This window comes from Bison bison, unplaced genomic scaffold, assembly GCF_000754665.1.
Source record: "Bison bison bison isolate TAMUID 2011002044 unplaced genomic scaffold, Bison_UMD1.0 scf7180017864134, whole genome shotgun sequence".
In the NCBI taxonomy this organism is placed as follows: Eukaryota; Metazoa; Chordata; class Mammalia; order Artiodactyla; family Bovidae; genus Bison; species Bison bison.
The window spans coordinates 4,606,440-4,624,887 of record NW_011494706.1 but is presented as its reverse complement, the minus strand read 5'-3'; the positions used below and the strand labels follow the sequence as shown (position 1 = coordinate 4,624,887).

The 18,448-nt window shown below is 40.1% G+C and overlaps 1 protein-coding gene across 7 annotated transcripts in view; it reads left to right on the top strand.

Annotated features, from left to right (window-relative positions):
- PPP1R9A (protein phosphatase 1, regulatory subunit 9A) overlaps positions 1-18,448 on the top strand; it is a 350,761-nt gene that overhangs the window by 150,353 nt on the left and 181,960 nt on the right. The window lies entirely within an intron of this gene.

Sequence of the window (18,448 nt, the reverse complement as noted above, 5' to 3'; positions counted from 1 at the left end):
CACAACAAACTGTGGAAAATTCTTCAAGAGATGGGAATACCAGACCACCTGACTTGCCTCCTGAGAATCTGCATGCAGGTCAGGAGACAACAGTTAGAAGTGGACATGGAACAACAGACTGGTTGCAAATAGGGAATGGAGTATGTCAAGGCTATATATTGTCACCCTACTTATTTAACTTATATGCAGAGTACATCATGAGAAATGCTGGGCTGGATGAAGCACAAGCTGGAATTAGGATTGCTCGGAGAAATGTCAATCCTCAGATATGCAGATGACACCACCCTTATGGCAGAAAGCGAAGAACTTTAGTCTCTTGATGAAAGTGAAAGAGGAGAGTGAAAAGTTGGCTTAAAACTCAGCATTCAGAAAAGTAAGATCATGACATCTGGTCCCATCACTTCATGCAAATAGATTGGGAAGCAATGGAAACAGTGTCAGACTTTATTTTGGGGGGCTCCAAAATCACTGCAGATGGTGACTGCAGCCATGAAATTAAAAGACGCTTAGTCCTTGGAAGGAAAGTTATGACCAACCTAGACAGCATATTAAGAAGCAGAGACATTACTTTGCCAACAAAGGTCTGTCTAGTCAAGGCTACAGTTTTTCCAGTAGTCATGCATGGATATGAGAGTTGGACTATAAAGAAAGCTGAGCACCAAAGAATTGATGCTTTGAACTGTGGTGTTGGAGAATACTTTTGAGAGTCCCTTGGAATGCAGGGAGATCCAGCCAGTCCATCCTAAAGGAAATCAGTCCCAAATATTCATTGGAAGGACTGATACTGAAGCTGAAGCTCCAATACTGTGGCCACCTGATGCGAAGAGCTGACTTATTGGAAAAGGCCCTTATGCTGGGAAAGATTGAAGGTGTCAGGACTAGGCGACGACAGAGGATGAGATGGTTGGATGGCATCACTGACTCAATTGATATGAGTTTGAGTAAACTCCAGGAGTTAGTGATTGACAGGGAATCCTGGCATGCTACCGTCCATGGGGTCGCAAAGAGTTGGATATGAACTCTTGGATATGGACTGAACTGAACTGAGACAGTCACCAAATAAAGATAGTAGAAGGGATGATGTTGTAATAGAAGTTCTCCAAATTGAAACAGAATGAAAAAAATGATTGGGAAAAAATACTGAAAGGTACATCAGTAAACTGTGAGATAAGCTATATAGTCAAATAAATGATAGTGTATTACCAAACTTATGTTCAGCTGCTTGACTCTCAAAAGCCAGTAATCAAGAGGGAAGTGTCAATAGAAATGAAAAGAGCATTATTCACAAAAGCCAGCAATCTGGGGAGAAGATAGAATGATGTCCCAAGACCAATTCCAGAGATTCTGCTTAGCCAGGACAGTTTTTAAAGGGATAAAGTCAGGGGTGGGTTGGGAGGCCTGGGAGGGGAGGTGCAGGGACGACACTCAGTGAATTATCCACGCAGAAGGTTGGGTTCTGCATCATTCTACATCCCGTGTAAGCTGGAAGACTCTCACTTCAGGTATTATCTTGCCTGTGTGGTCTGCGTGCAGGATTGCTTAGGGGGGCGTGTTTGGTGGAGAGCTAGTCATTCTTTTACTATTTAATTGTTCAGTCTTCTTTTTATATAGGAAAAGAATCCACAGGTTAATTGGATTGTTTCAAGGTTCACTTCAGTTCTGTTCAGTCGCTCAGTCGTGTCCAACTCTTTGCAACCCCATGGACTACAGCACGCCAGGCCTCCTTGTCCATCACCAACGCCCAGAGTTTACTCAAACTCATGTTCGTTGAGTCAGTGATGCCATCCAACCATCTCATCCTCTGTCGTCCCTATCTCCTCCTGCCTTCGATCTTTCCCAGCATCCAAGTCTTTTCACCTCTTCGCATGAGGTGGCCACAGTATTGGAGTTTCAGCTTCAACATCAGTCCTTCCAATGAACACCCAGGGCTGATCTCCTTTAGGATGGACTGGTTGGATATCCTTGCATTCCAAGGCACTCTCAAGAGTCTTCTCCAACATCACAGTTCAAAAGCATCAATTCTTTGGCACTCAGCTTTCTTTATAGTCCAACTCTCACATCCATACATGACTACTGGAAAAACTGTAGCCTTGACTGGACAGAACTTTGTCGGCAAAGTAATGTCTCTGCTTTTTAATATGCTATCTAGGTTGGTCATAACTTTCCTTCCAATGACTGTCTTTTAATTTCATGGCTACAGTCACCATCTGCAGTGATTTTGGAACCTAGAAAAATAAAGTCAGCCACTGTTTCCACTGTTTCCCCATCTATTTGCCATGAAGTGATGGGAACGGATGCCATGATCTTAGTTTTCTGAATGTTGATCTTTAAGCCAACATTCAAGGTTAACTTTGAAGGTTGGAGGGTAACAGAAATGGGCAAACAAGAAAGGAGCAAAGGAACTGTTTTTAATTAATTCCTCACTGTCAAACATTATTTCATTCTATGGGATTAGGGGTTAAGATCCATATTCTGTAACTTTAGAAACTCAAGAAAGGATATAGACTACGTTTGAATTTCAGCTCAAGAGCAGTAAAGATAATATCAAGAAAAATAGCAAACATAACTTATAAAGTAGCTGATACTTTAAACAAGAAGTCATTGAAATTCATGAAAATGCCCTTTCACTTCAGAAAAAGAGTTTAGAATATGAGAGGGCTAAAAGAATAAGGCTGGTCAAAGTATTGTAATTTCATTGGTTAAAGCCGCGTAACACATTTATTGTAGCTGCACTGAGAATGTGAGTCTGTCTTCTCATTTCCTCGCCCTTTAAGGACAGAAGTAAACAGAAAGATGTGAATATGCTGCACCAGGTGTGTACTTTGATGCTATTGAGAAATTGGTGATATATTCTGAATTTTTCTCTCTAATCAGATTATTTCTCTAATCAGTTTATTTAAAAATAAATATTTCTTGTATTTAATTTAAATACAAACATTAACTGTAGTTCATTATAAATTTTAATCTCCTTATTCTAATTTTATTTGAAACTAAAAATAAATTTTCTTTATTCACAGTACTATTGAATTCTTAATATGGGCAGTCTCTTTGCTAGATCATGGTCTATAATGCTTGAAGAACTTAGTTTCCTGGTTAAACATGAAACATGATGAAATATTTATAGTAAAGGGGCAGATGATCTAATATATTTGAGTTTCCCATGGAACATTATTCTTTGGGATGTTTACAGGTGTGCTGAAAAAAAAATAAGTTTATCCAATCCTGGGCTTTGTTATTTTCTAGTTGTTATTGTCTTTATTGTTTTGTAATCCCAGGTCTTCTCTGTGGCTTTAATCTCATAATACTCATCATGAATGTAGTGTTTGATTATCTCTCAGGTGTATGTAGCCAGGAAATCCTTTTTAAGGCAACACCTATAAATATCTGCTGGAACTGAACCAAGGTCACCAGTTTGTAATAGAAGAGAGTATAAAACTTGAGTGGAAAAAGCTCTTAACTCATGAAAGGGAATTCTAGTTCTTTCACATAGTTTGAGATCTCGAGACTGATGGAGATACTGGTAAGAGTGTTATCAGGAGTGTGTGTGTGTGTGTGTGTGTGTGTGTGTGTGTGTGTGTGCGCGTGCACATGTGCCCTCAGTCATGTCTGATTCTTTGTAACCCGATGGACTATAGCCCGCCAGTAATTTTCCAGACAAGAATACTGGAGTGGGTTCCATTTCCTTCTCAGGAGGATCCCCTGGGACCCCCAGGGTTTGAACCTACATCTCTTGCATCTCCTGCATTGGCAGGCAGATTATTTACCACCAGTGCCACCTGCAAATCCCAGGGAGGAGATGGGAAGTGAGAATATTTAAAAGTCTTCTAAGGTCTGTTATATTGTTGGGATTTTGGTAGCTTATAAGAATCTTTTGAAGGTATTTAAATTTGAAACAAACAAGAAACTTGTCTCTCTAAGCAGAGCACAGTCCTGATGAAATTCACATTTTTAGAAGAGTGGTGACAGTATGGGGTGATTAGAGTGGTACCTGAATAGATACTACAAGGAGACCCAACCAGTCCATCCTAAAGCAGATCAGTCCTGGGTGTTCATTGGAAAAACTGATGTTAAAGCTGAAACTCCAATACTTTGGCCACTTGATGCGAAGAGCTGACTCATTTGAAAAGACAGACCCTGATGCTGGGAAAGATTGAGGGCAGGAGGAGAAGGGGACGACAGAGGATGAGATGGTTGTATGGCATCACTGACTCGATGGACATGGGTTTGGGTGGACTCCGGGAGTTGGTGATGGACAGGGAGGCCTGGTGTGCTGCGGTTCATGGGGTCGCAAAGAGTCAGACGTGACTGAGTAACTGAACTGAACTGACTGAATAGATGCTGAGAATTGAATTGATTATTAATAATTTAATGTGTCAAGGAGAAGAGCTTCTGTCACTGTGGGGGAGAGAAAGAAACTCAGATTATTTAAGAAGGTGGAGTATACTGGGCCCATACCTCTGATTTTTTACTTGAAGAGACTTAAATGGATGGTAGTATCCTTACAAAAGTCTCTCTCTCTCTTTTTTTTTTAAAGAACATGGTATGCTGTATTACATGCTTTCTAAGTTTATTTTAGAAAGCATGAAATTAAAAGACGCTTACTCCTTGGAAGGAAAGTTATGACCAACCTAGATAGCATATTGAAAAGCAGAGACATTACTTTGCCAACAAAGGTCTGTCTAGGAAGGCTATGGTTTTTCCTGTGGTCATGTATGGATGTGAGAGTTGGACAGTGAAGAAGGCTGAGCACCAAAGAATTGATGCTTTTGAACTGTGGTTTTGGAGAAGACTCTTGAGAGTCCCTTGGACTGCAAGGAGATCGAACCAGTCCATCCTGAAGGAGATCAGCCCTGGGATTTCTTTGGAAGGAATGATGCTAAAGCTGAAACTCCAGTGCTTTGGCCACCTCATGCAAAGAGTTGACTCATTGGAAAAGACTCTGATGCTGGGAGGGATTGGGGGCAGGAGGAGAAGGGGACGACAGAGGATGAGATGGCTGGATGGCATCACTGACTTGATGGACGTGAGTCTGGGTGAACTCCGGGAGTTGGTGATGGACAGGGAGGCCTGGCGTGCTGCGATTCATGGGGTCGCAGAGTCGGACACGACTGAGCGACTGAACTGAACTGAACTGAAGTTTATTATGGAAGTTTTACTGAAGTTAGTAAGTAGTCAGAAAGCTCTGTGCAATTGGAGAAGCTGAAAGATAAAAGAGGATTAACTACACCCATAATGGTCTGTATTCCTGCCCAAACTTTCTTCTTTTTGAGGTTTAGAGTTTCAGGATCCTAACAGACAGTATTTCCCTTTTCTGATAAAACTGCACCACATGTGAGGTAACTTGAGAAGTCTACAGCTATAGAGATCAAAATTCCCTTAGTAAAGAATAGGTATGGGGTGTACCTTAGGTTGTAGGGCCATCAGTCTTCCTAAATTCTGGACTCCAAAATTAGACTTGCCGCTCAGTTCCTGCTGACAGTGGAAGGCAACAGGGCTCTCCAGCGAAGAGAAAGCTCTATGAATAAAACATTGAAGAACAGATCAGAATATGGGCATCTGCTTCCAAAAAAGAAGAGCAGAGTCACACAACCCTAGTTTCTTATCCCTAAAGGACCACCAGATAAGTAAATCAGTTTTACCTGGGTCTGGAGGCATACACTAACGTTCCGTCCCATGACAAATAAAGCCAGGGGAAAGGGATTCCTTTTCTCCCAGTCAGTGGCACTGCTAAGACTGAAAACCATTTATGGAATGATAATATTGTACTTTCAAATAGCAGATTGTTACAGTTTTGGAATTTTAGAGATGCAGTTGATCTTAGAGACCATTTACTTCACTCCTTGCAGTTTTACAGATGAGGAAAATGTGAACCTAAAAAGGTCAACTTTCTTAAGATAAAACAAGTGAAAGAGCGATACTGGAGTCACCATGTAGACATCTGTTTATGAGCAGGAATGCTATGTATTGTGTTTTCAACAGAAAATTTAGTCTCTTCATTTCCCTTTTCCATGTAGAAAACAAACATATTTAACAAAAATGAAGTGAATTCATAATCCTGCCGCCTCAAAACAACTACTATCATATTTATGTACTTTCTTTTCAAAAGCTTTTTAATGCTTAAAACGCATATGTGAAGTATAACTGCAATTGGAAGTTCCAAATTGAAATTGTTTTCTGAGGAGGGCTTGTTTTGGTTCAGGTGAGAGGTCTTATTTTGCTACCTTTTTTTTTTTTTTTTTAATAGAGAACCATTCTGAAGGAATACAGGGTAGTATCAAGAATACTCTATGGCACTTCTTGAAATTACTGTTCTAACATCAAATTTGAGTAACTGTGTGATCTTGGATTGCTTCCCTGAAACTAAAATAACAGATTAGACCAGATATGGCACATATGTTTCTTTTGTCCTTCTCCTGTCTTGCTCGCTTATCAGTGACTACATTGGAGATGATGGGAGGTGGCTGAAGTCAACTCACATCACTCACCTGGTTAATCCATTGAAGAATGAAGGGGAGTATCATGTGTGGTGTCTATTTGTATCCCCATTTAGGCAATTGCCAAGATCCCATCTGGTTGTAAAATTATGTGGCTATATAAATTAGAAACTATTTTTTCCAACTTAGACCAATTTATAGTTTTACTGACTTTTTATTTATTTTATTGGAATATAGTTGATTTACCTGAGTTTTAAATAAAGTCATATTCTTCAGACTAATCAGTCAGTTTGCCATGCTTGTCTATAGATGTAACTCAGGGATCAGTTCTGTTTTCATATGATGAAAAAACTCATTCTGCATAAGTGCACAAACAGCCCAGGAAACTTCAGCCAAAGCATGGTAATAGTTTTTTGTTCAGCATGAGCAGTGATTTTCCACTGAGCAGACCCTCAGCCAGATGTCTGAAAGAAGAGAATGTACAACTGACTTCCCTGTAACCTATTCTCAGAATTAAAACCAGTAACTAAGCTCTCTTGCACAGAAAGTGGGATCTAGATCTTCTTTGTTACTGAGGATCAAGGCTTTTGTATCGTCTTAGTATTTAAGGTGGAAACTCTGAAATGAATTTTTTTGGTCAATGATACCACAACTAGAAAGCATAGTTCCTAACTGTTTAGCACATACAAGCTTATTATATTAAAAAACCTTAATGTAGTTTTGTTTCGAATTTAAGATTTACAAAGCAGATAGTGTGTTTATTCCTTAGTCTCATCATTGCAAACATCAGTTATCACAATATAAATTAATGTGGTACACATTATTAAAATATATTTTAAATTAGTATAAAGTCAGATAAACTTGCTATTACGTATGTGAAAGACTTATGCTTGTTGAGCATTAAACATTTGGTATTGTTTTTCACTTATTTATCAACACTATATATTTTAAAAGATAGATAAGTATAAAGAAAATAGTTTATAAATTTAAAATTTATAAATCCCAAATTGTTTTATCTATATGTATATGTATAATTAGGATCATTCATATTCTGTGTGTACATACACACACACATGGTTTTATTATTTTTTCAGTATCATATATTTGAACATTTTTGTATCATTACATACTCTTACAAAGTATGATGATTATGTTACATCCATAAGGATCAGTGTGTTCCATCTTATGGATATTCCATTATTTATTTATCCTTCCTTTTTTGCTTAGCTTGTTTTGATTTTTTCCTCTTTTATAAATAATACTATGATTAATGTCAATGTACATAAATTTCTGGGTAAGTACAATCTATGATTCCATTAGATTAAATCCTTAAAATCTACTAGGTCAATTGAAGTTAAATATCATATTCTAATGCATATATATGGAATCTAGAAAAATGGTATTGAAGAATTTATTTACAGAACAGCAATGGAGAAACAGACATAAAGAATAGACTTATGGACATGGGGAGAGGGGAGGAGAGGGTGAGATGTATGGAAAGACTAACATGGAAACTTGCATTATCATCTGTGAAATAGACAGCCAACGGGAATTTGTTGTTTGACTCAGGAAACTCAAACAAGGGCTCAGTATCAACCTGGAGGGGTGGGATGGTGGGGGAGATGAGAGGGAGGTTCAAAAGGGAGGGTATACATGTATACCTATGGCTGATTCATGTTGAGGTTTGACAGAAAACAACTAAATTCTGTAAAGGATTTATCCAATAAAAAAAATTTAAAAATCTATTAGGTCAATTGATTTTAAAGTTTTCAAGATTTTTAACATATTGCTCTCTACAAACTTGTACCAATTTACTTTATTCATAGTATATTAGAGTGATAGTTTGTCCCTTTGCCTGCTTTTAAATCTTTGTAAATAAAAAATAACTCATGTAATTTGCATTTCTTCATTTTCTAGTGAGTTTGAATCCCAACCCCCCTCCCCCTCATTTATTGGTCCTTTGCAGTGTAGAGTGTATGGGTCTTTGTGTGTATGTGTGTGTATGTGCATATGTGTGTGTGTGTGTGTGTGTGTTGTTTATTCTACATGGGGTGCTTATTTTATATTTCGGTGTTTCTAATCATGCTTCCTCTACTAAAGCTGTAGGTATTGGGGAAAGGCATGAAATTTTAATCCAGCCATATCTGGGCTTAGATTTCTGTTGCCACATGTTTTTCCCATGTGTTTTTGAGCAAACTACCTGTCATCTCTCAGCCTGATGTTCACTGATCTGCAAAATAGGACCAGTATGGGACACTTATTGCAGAAGAGTTACTTTGTGATAGGTATGATTATCTTCTTCTTGCTCATCTCCTCATTATTACCTTCAGTTCAGTTCAGTCACTCAGTCGTGTCTGACTCTTTGTGACCCCATGAACCGCAGCAAGCCAGGCTTTCCTGTCCATCACCAACTCCCAGAGTTTACTCAAATTCTGTTCATTGAGTCGGTGATGCCATGCAACCATCTCATCCTCTGTTGTACCTTTCTCCTCCCACCTTCAATCTTTCCCAGCATCAGGGTCTTTTCCAGTGAGTCAGTTCTTCACATCAGGTGGCCACAGTATTGGAGCTTCAGTTTCAGCGTCAGTCCTTCCAGTGAATATTTGGGACTAATTTCCTTTAGGATTGACTAGTTTGATTCCTTGCAGTCCAAGTGACTTTCAAGAGTCTTCTCCAACACCACAGTTCAAAAGCATCAATTCTTCAGTGCTCAGCTTTCTTTATAGTCCAGCTCTCATGTCCATACATGACTTCTGGAAAAAAAAAAACAATAGCTTTGACAAGACAGACCTTTGTCCACAAAGTAATGTCTCTGCTTTTTAATATGCTGTCTAGGTTGGTCATAACTTTCCTTCCAAGGAGCAAGCATCTTTTAATTTCATGGCTGCAGTCACCAACTGCAGTGATTTTTGAGCCCCCCAAAATAAAGTCTGACACTGTTTCCATTGTTTCCCCATCTTTTTGCCATGAAGTGATGGGAACGAATGCCATGATCTCTGTTTTCTGAATGTTGAGTTGTAAGCCACCTTTTTCACTGTCTTGTTACACTTTCATCAAGAGGCTCTTTAGTTCTTCTTCACTTTCTGCCATAAGGGTGGTGTCATCTGCATATCTGAGGTTATTGATATTTATTCTGGCAATCTTGATCCCAGCCCATCCTTCTTCCAACCCAGCATTTCTCATGATGTACTCTGCATAGAAGTTAAATAAGCAGGGTGACAATATACAGCCTTGACGTACTCCTTTTCCTCTTTGGAACCAGTCTGTTGTTCCATGTCCAGTTCTAAGTGTTGCTTCCTGACATGCATACAGATTTTTCAGGAGGCAGGTCAAGTGGTCTGGTATTTCCATGTCTTGAAGAATTTTCCACAGTTTGTTGTGATCCATAAAGTCAAAGGCTTTGGCATAGTCAATAAAGCAGAAGTAGATGTTTTTCCAGAATTCTCTTGCTTTTCGATGATCCAACGGATTTTGGCAGTTTGTTCTCTGGTTTCTCTGCCTTTTCTCAACCCAGCTTGTACAGATGAAAGTTCTCAGTTCATATACTGCTGAATGCTAGCTTGAACAATTTTGAACATTACCTTGCTAGCATGTGAAATGAGTACAATTGTGCAGTAGTTTAAACATTCTTTCCCATTGCTTTTCTTTGGGATTGAAATGAAAACTGACCTTTTCCAGTCTTGTGACCATGGCTGAGTTTTCCAAATTAGCTGGCATATTGAGTGCAGCACTTTCAAAGCATCATCTTTTAGGATTTGAAATAGCTCAACTGGAATTCCATCACCTCCACTAGCTTGGTTTGTAGTGATGCTTCCTAAGGCCCACTTGACTTCACATTCCAGGATGTCTGGCTCTAGGTAAGTGATCACACCATCATGGTTACCTGGGTCATGAAGATCTTGTTTGCATAGTTCTTCTGTGTATTTTGCCACCTCTTAATATCTTCTGCTTCTGTTAGGTCCATACCATTTCTGTCCTTTATTGAGCCCATCATTGCATGAAATGTTCCCTTGGTATCTCTAATTTTCTTGCTCTAGTCTTTCCCATTCTATTGTTTTCCTCTATTTCTTAGCATTGATCGCTGAGGAAGGCTTTCTTATCTCTCCTTGCTGTTCTTTGGAACTCTGCATTCAGATGGGTATATCTTCCCTTTTCTCCTTTGCCTTCACTTCTCTTCGTTTCACAGCTATTTGTAAGGCCTCCTCAGACAGCCATTTGCCTCTTTGCATTTCTTTTCCATGGGGATGGTCTTGCTCCCTGCCTCCTCTACAGTGTCACAGTCCTCCGTCTATAGTTCTTCAGGCACTCTGTCTATTAGGTCTAGTCCCTGAATCTATTTGTCACTTCCAGTGTATAGTCATAAGGGATCTGATTTAGCTCGTACCTGAATGGTCTAGTGGCTTTTCTTACTTTCTTCAATTTAAGTCTGAATTTGACAATAAGGGTTCATAAATCTGAGTGACAATTTGCTCCTGTTCTTGCTTTTGCTGACTGCATAGAGCTTCTCCATCTCGGCTGCAAAGAATATAATCAGTCTGATTTCAGTATTGACCATCTGGTGATGTCCATGTGTAGAGTCTTCTCTTGTGTTGTTGGAATAGGGTGTTTGCTATGACAGTGTGTTCTCTTGGCAAAACTCGATTAGCTTTTGACCTGCTTCCTTTTGCACTCCAAGGCCAAATTTACCTGTTACTTCAGGTAACTCTTGACTTCCTACTTTTGCATTCCAGTCCCCTATAATGAAAAGGACATGTTTTTTGGGTGTTAGTTCTAAAAGGTCTTGTAGGTCTTCATAGAACTGTTCAACTTCAGCTTTTTCAGCATTACCGGTCAGGCCATAGACTTGGATTACTGTGATATTGAATGGTTTGCCTTGGAAACGAACAGAGATCATTCTGTCGTTTTTGAGATTGCATCCAAGTTCTGCATTTCGGACTGTTTTGTTGACTATGATGGCTACTTCATTTCTTCTAAGGTATTCTTGCCCACAGCAGTAGATATAATGGTCATCTGAGTGAAATTCACCCATTCCAGTCCACTTTAGTTCACTGATTCCTAAAATGTCAGTGTTCACTCTTGCCATCTCCTGTTTGACCACTTCCAATTTGACTTGATTCATGGACCTAACATTCCAGGTTCCTATGCAATCTTGCTCTTTCCAGCATGGGATTTGACTTCCATCCCCAGTCACGTCCACAATGGGGTGCTGTTTTTGCTTTGGTTCCGTCTCTTCATTCTTTCTGGAGAAGGCGATGGCATGACTGAGGGACTTCCCTTTCACTTTTCACTTTCATGCATTGGAGAAGGAAATGGCAACCCACTCCAGTGTTCTTGCCTGGAGAATCCCAGGGATGGGTGAGCCTGGTAGGCTGCTGTCTATGGGGTCGCACAGAGTCAGACATGACTGAAGTGACTTAGTATCAGCAGCTTCATTCTTTCTGGAGTTTTTTCTCTACTGATCTCCAGTAGCATATTGGGCACCTACTGACCTGGGGAGCTCATCTTTCAGTGTCCTATCTTTTTGCCTTTTTATACTGTTCGTGGGGTTCTCAAGGCAGGAATACTGAAGTGGTTTTCCATTCCCTTCTCCAATGGACCACGTTTTGTCAGAACTCTCCACCATGACCCATCGTCTTTGGTGGCCCTACGTCGCATGGCTCATAGTTTCATTGATTTAGACAAGGCTGTGTTCCATGTGATCAGATTGGTTACTTTTCTGTGGTTGTGATTATCAGTCTGTCGGCCCTCTGATAGAGAAGGGTAAGAGGCTTATGGAAGCTTCCTGATAGGAGACTGACTGAGGGGGAAACTGGGTCTTGTTCTGATGTTGGGGGGTTGGCATGCTCAGTAAACCTTTAATCCAATTTTCTATTGATGGGTGGAGTTGTGTTCCCTCCCTGCTGTTTGACTTGAGGTCAAACTTTGGTGAAGGTAATGAAGATAATGCAGACCTCTTTCAAAAGGTTCCGTGCCACAAAAAAAAAAGAGCCTCCTTCTAATGGTTCCATTATCACCTACCTGTCATTTTTTTTTTTGAACAAAATTAAAGGAATGTCTATCCAAGTTTGCTGTTTGCTTGTAAGCATATTGGGGTGGGTTCTCCTCCCATTCCACCAAATGGTCACTATTGAAATAATCTTTTCTTATGATAGAGTTGGTTGGCAAAAATGCATTATATCCATATGTATATACATGTATACACACATACACACATATAGGAAAAAGTGGAAACAACTAGAGTTGGAATATGCCCAGACACCAGCAAATCAGCTTTTTATATCCTGTGTCTGTTACTATTTTTTTGCTTTTGGCTCCCTGTGTTTCATTTTTATATGGCCCTTAGCTACTGCCAGAATATCAGTATCCTAAATGCCAGAGGTTTTAGTGGAAGTCAGCAGAGTAGACCAGATGATGAAGAAGATTTCCTTTGCTCATGTTGACAACTTGTCTGTAAAACTTGAACAGCTGTTTGAATGAATGAATGGAGAAACTATTCAGGAGAGTTTAGTTGCAGAATTTCCAAAAGAAGTCGATTTATCAGACTATCTCCTTTATAAGGCAGTTCTGTCAACAAACATCTGTTGTGTAAGTACCCTGTGTCAAGCTCAGTGCCAAGTGGTGGAGATGCAGTGGGGAATAAGACTTGTTTGAAGTTTCCAGCAGTGATAAGATTTAAACATATAACATTATTAACAAATAAAAGGAAGGATATAAGCACTAAGAGATTGACAGAGGACTTGATGAGTTCTGGAGAAGAAGAAAGTGATCCAATGTTGGAGGATATTGTCATAATAAGGCTTCAAAATATTGATGAAATAGAGTCCTATATTTCAAAACAGTGTTTTTTGTTTCTTCCAGCATGAAAGGGTGAGGTATGTTTTCCTCTGTATTAAGCTTTTCTTTTAAACCTCTCTGTTGAGTTGACTAGCATGAGGGAAAGGGCATCAGACTAACCAGACTTACATACCTGACAAACACGTTCGCGTCCGCATGGCAGTAAGGCAGATGGGGGCAACATGGGAACAGGGTTTGGAGGTCGGCTTTTACACACTGGTTTGCTTGTGGTTTTTGGCTTGAGAGAGGATAGATACCAGCAGATGGATTTTCTCATGTATGGACCACCATGACCAGAACACAAGACTGAATGACTGCTCATTCATCTAAAAAAAAAAAAAATCAATTATATAATTAATTTGGCCTCACTGAGTTTTAGTTGAGGCATGTGGGATCTAGTACCCTGCCCAGGGATTGAATCTGGGCCCTTTGCATTGGGAAGCATGGAGTTTTAGCCACTGGACCACCAGGGAAGTTCACATCCCTGACTGCTGGATTTTATTCAGCAAATCTGCTGCAGTTGTAAGCCTGACCCCCAGTCACTTAGTGAGAGTTGTTGTACTCAAGACTGCAAAAGAAGCCAACCACTTTTATATATTTATATATTTAAGTCAGCTGTCTAACCAAAAGTGAAATACTTTTAAATTCCTCCTGCCAGTCTCTCAAGCAGAGAACCCAATATTAGATATTATTATATCTATCAAATGCTACACTTTTAGAAATCTAATTATCCTTGAATGTCCTATTCTACCAATACACTTTTATATTAGCATTTCAAAATACATTTAAAAAATAATCAGTTCTACCAAACTGACTTCTCTTGTCGATCACACTAATCTGATCAAAAAGGAGACATTATAAAATTTCTTTCCAGGAGCTGACTGGCCTTTAAAAAGGAGGGGAATGGTCTTTTTTTTGGTATTATCTAAATAGAATATACAATTAATTTTAATAACAAATATTCCTTCTTTGCTGATACTTGATTTCTGACACACATTGTGTGTGTGTGCTTAGTCGTGTCTGACTCTTTTGTGACCCCATGGACTGTAGCCCACCAGGCTCCTCTGTTCATGGAATTTTCCAAGCAAGAATTACTGGAATGGTTTGCCATTTTCTTCTCCAGGGGATCTTCCTGACCCAGGGATGGAACCCACATCTCTTACATCTCCTGCATTGGCAGGCAGACTCTACCACTTGTGCCACCTGGGAAGCCCCATCTTAATGACATAATCTTAATGATATAATCTTAATGATATAGTCATTGCTACTGCTGCTGCTAAGTTGCTTCAGTCGTGTCCGACTCTGTGCAACCCCATAGACAGCAGCCCACCAGGCTCCGCCATCCCCGGGATTCTCCAGGCAAGAACACTGGAGTGGGTTGCCATTTCCCTCTCCAGTGCATGAAAGTGAAAAGTGAAAGTGAAATCGCTCAGTTCTGTCCGACTCTGAGCGACCCCATGGACTGCAGCCTACCAGGCTCCTCCGTCCATGGGATTCTCCAGGCAGAAGTACTGGAGTGGGGTGCCATTGCCTTCTCCAGATACAGTCATTAAGAGTATGTTATTATGTCATCTCTTCTGGAATAAGGCCTTGTAAATCGTTAGGCTAACTGGGTTTTATCACAGGTTTATTTGGCTAATAGATGACCACTGACAATCATCTCCAACTGTGCATATGTGAAGACTTCTTTGTTTTGAAATTGTTTTATTTTAAGGTTTTTTATGAATGAGGCTCCCTTTTACCGTGTTTCATTTGTTCAGCAATCCTGACTTAAGATACAGTCCATATATAGATCACTAACAATGATAAAAACTGATTGCTTTTAAGACATTGTACACTGTTAACAGTAGATGATGTTGATTGTGGTATTTCACAAGATATACTTACAGCATAACATCATGTTGTTACAAAGATATAATTTCTATTTGTTAATCATACCTTGATAAAGCTGAAAAACAGAAACCAAAACCAAGTAGTACAAAGATGAATAAAACTACTCCAGCCCTAGGATGCTGAAATTTTATTTGAACAGAAAATGTGATCATTGATAAATATAATATATAGCCTGGGAGGGATTCTATAGGAGAGACCCCCCAAAAAAAAGCTGGAACAAGTTTTGCAGACATATCACAAAATTGTCATAATTTTTGCATGATGGGGAGAATGAACAGAAGTAGTGCCAGATAATGGCTGGCAAGGTAGGCTGGAGTCAGATCTTGGAGAATTTTGATGTCCTTCTAAATATGTGAACTATATTCCTTTGGGAGTGGAGAACCTTGGGAAGCTTTTTAGAATGTCTTCCCGGTTACACCCCCTCAGGAAAGGAATGCTTGGTCGTTATACAGAATTGGAAAGCACAGAAAAGGTGTGCAGAAGAAATGTAAAGTCACCCATATATTCACTCTCTGTTCCCCACCCCAGCCCCACCTCCCAAGCTAGCTATGCTAAGAATGGGAGACATACATTTTTCTCTTGGGGCCCGTTAAATCTGAGGTGTTACGGAGGCATTGTACTGGCCCAGAAATGTGGACTCTCTGTACGAGTCAGGCACTTGTGTAACAGAGGTTGTTGCATCCTCTTCTCTGCAGAGCAGTCACCTATTTTTTTAACGATGTACCACTTAGCTTTGTTGGCATCTTTGTTTGTACAGACAGTTTCTGAGGTTGTGAAGACAATTGATTTAAGAAGCATAGTGGTTAACAGTATTTACAAAGTCATCATTTCTATTACAAGATATATGAGGTCAAAGTTAGTGTGATTCAAGGGTCAGTGATCCCCAGCTTTGACCATTAATCCTATGGTAATGGAAGTGACGGCAGCTTTCACCTCAAACACACCAAGAATTAATGTGACAGCACTGTCCTCCACGTGTTTTGACAAAGATTGCCCATTATCTTGTTTCCCTTGAAGCACTCCTGCCCTTTAAGCTTTGCCAGTAAATAAGAGAAGAATGAGACAGATACCATTTGTAGATTTAGTGTTATGTTGACATTTTCAACAATGATCCAGAATCAGTTACATTTGACCATAGTTCTTGGAGAAGACTAAGTGGAAGGAACAGTTTGTTTATCAGAAAGCAGAGTCTTTCCTGCTTTGTGGGGTAGCATGATAAATTTTAACGCTGGATCGCAGCTGTGCTGCACGTAGTAGAGTTCCTGTTGCATCTAGTCTTAGGTTTCCAAGCTCGGCCTTGTGCGCGGCATCAATGTCCTCATGTATGTATGCATTCCCTGACAGTTGGTTGTTTGTTCTTCTGTCTTGTTTGTCAGTTTTTTCCACCATGTGATGTCTGGCCTCAGCTTGCAGAGTTTAAAAATGAAGCATATTTTACTCATGACCTTTACAGAAATTAAAATTTTCAGTTGACTCTGTAAGTCTCAGTTGATGGTAGAAATGCTTGCTAAAAGATTTTTTTTTTAAAACTTTATCAGCATTTGAAGCTATTGGAGGTTTTGAAAAATAGTGGAACCTTTGCTTTTATTATTTGACCTCTGGTAAAAGGTGATATCAATAACCTCAGATATGCAGATGACACCACACTTATGGCAGAAGGTGAAGAGGAACTAAAAAGCCTCTTGATGAAAGTGAAAGAGGAGAGTGAAAAAGTTGGCTTAAAGCTCAACATTCAGAAAACGAAGATCATGGCATCTGGTCCCATCACTTCAAGGGAAATAGATGGGGAAACAGTAAAATCAGTGTCAGACTTTATTTTGGGGGGCTCCAAAATCACTGCAGATGGTGACTGCAGCCATGAAATTAAAAGACGCTTACTCCTTGGAAGGAAAGTTATGACCAAACTAGGTAGCATATTGAAAAGCAGAGACATTACTTTGCCAACAAAGGTCCGTCTAGTCAAGGCTATAGTTTTTCCAGTGGTCATGTGTGGATGTGAGAGTTGGACTGTGAAGACGGCTGAGCACCGAAGAATTGATGCTTTTGAACTGTGGTGTTGGAGAAGACTCTTGAGAGTCCCTTGGACTGCAACAAGATCCAACCAGTCCATCCTAAAGGAGATCAGCCCTGGGATTTCTTTGGAAGGAATGATGCTGAAGCTGAAACTCCAGTACTTTGGCCACCTCATGCGAAGAGTTGACTCATTGGAAAAGACTGTGATGCTGGGAGGGATTGGGGGCAGGAGGAGAAGGGGACGACAGAGGATGAGATGGCTGGATGGCATCACCAACTTGATGGACTTGAGTTTGAGTTAACTCCAGGAGTTGGTGATGGACAGGGAGGCCTGGTATGTTGCAACTCATGGGGTCTCAAAGAGCCGGACATGACTGAGCGACTGAACTGAACTGAACTGAACTGGAAAGGTGATAAGGGGCTTCCTGGGTGGCTCAGTGGTAAAAAATCTTCTTGCCAATATAGGAAACACAGGAGACATAGGTTTGATCCCTGGGTTCAGAAGATTCCTGGAGAAGGAAATGGCAATCTGCTCCATTATTCTTGCCTGGAAAATTCCATAGGCAGAGGAGCCTGTCGGGCTACAGTCCATGTAGTTACAAAGAATTGGACATGACTGAGTGACTGAGCATGCATGCAGAAGGTGATAAATCTCAAGTAGAGATTCTCTCCTCTAGAGATGAACACACTTCTACTAAAGTACAAGGTTTTAGATAGGTCTTTATCTCATAGATAATTTCTACATAATTTCACCCTAGCAATTCAGCAAAAATAAATCTTTTATTGCCGTTGTCACTCACATGCCACTGTTGTCTCAGCTGACCTTGGAAGAGGAGCTTCCGCTCCCAGGACCTTGGTTTACTCATGGTCCGTCTGAGATAGATGATGCCTCAGCTCTTTTTGCTTCCCAGTCCCTGTGTGAGGGCAGCATGCCCACGTTCCTGCCTGCCTTCTGTTGTCCTGTGAATGGCTGGCCACGCCAGCAGGGGCACCTTAGGCAAAATCTCTTAGTACCTTGAGGACTTAGGCTATCACTAAGTCCCCTCATAAGAATGACAGTATAGGATCTCTAGAGCTTCTAACTCATCCCCCCTTCCGATTCTGCTCCCCTCTAATCCTCTGCATAAGCTCTTTCAAGGTTGTTGTTCAGTCAAGGTTACAGAACTTGAATCTTATTCACACAATGAATCATGTATCACAAAGCTCTCCCTATATACTTTTTTCCATCTCGTATTCACCACTCCAGCTTTACCTAGATTGAATTACTTTTTCCA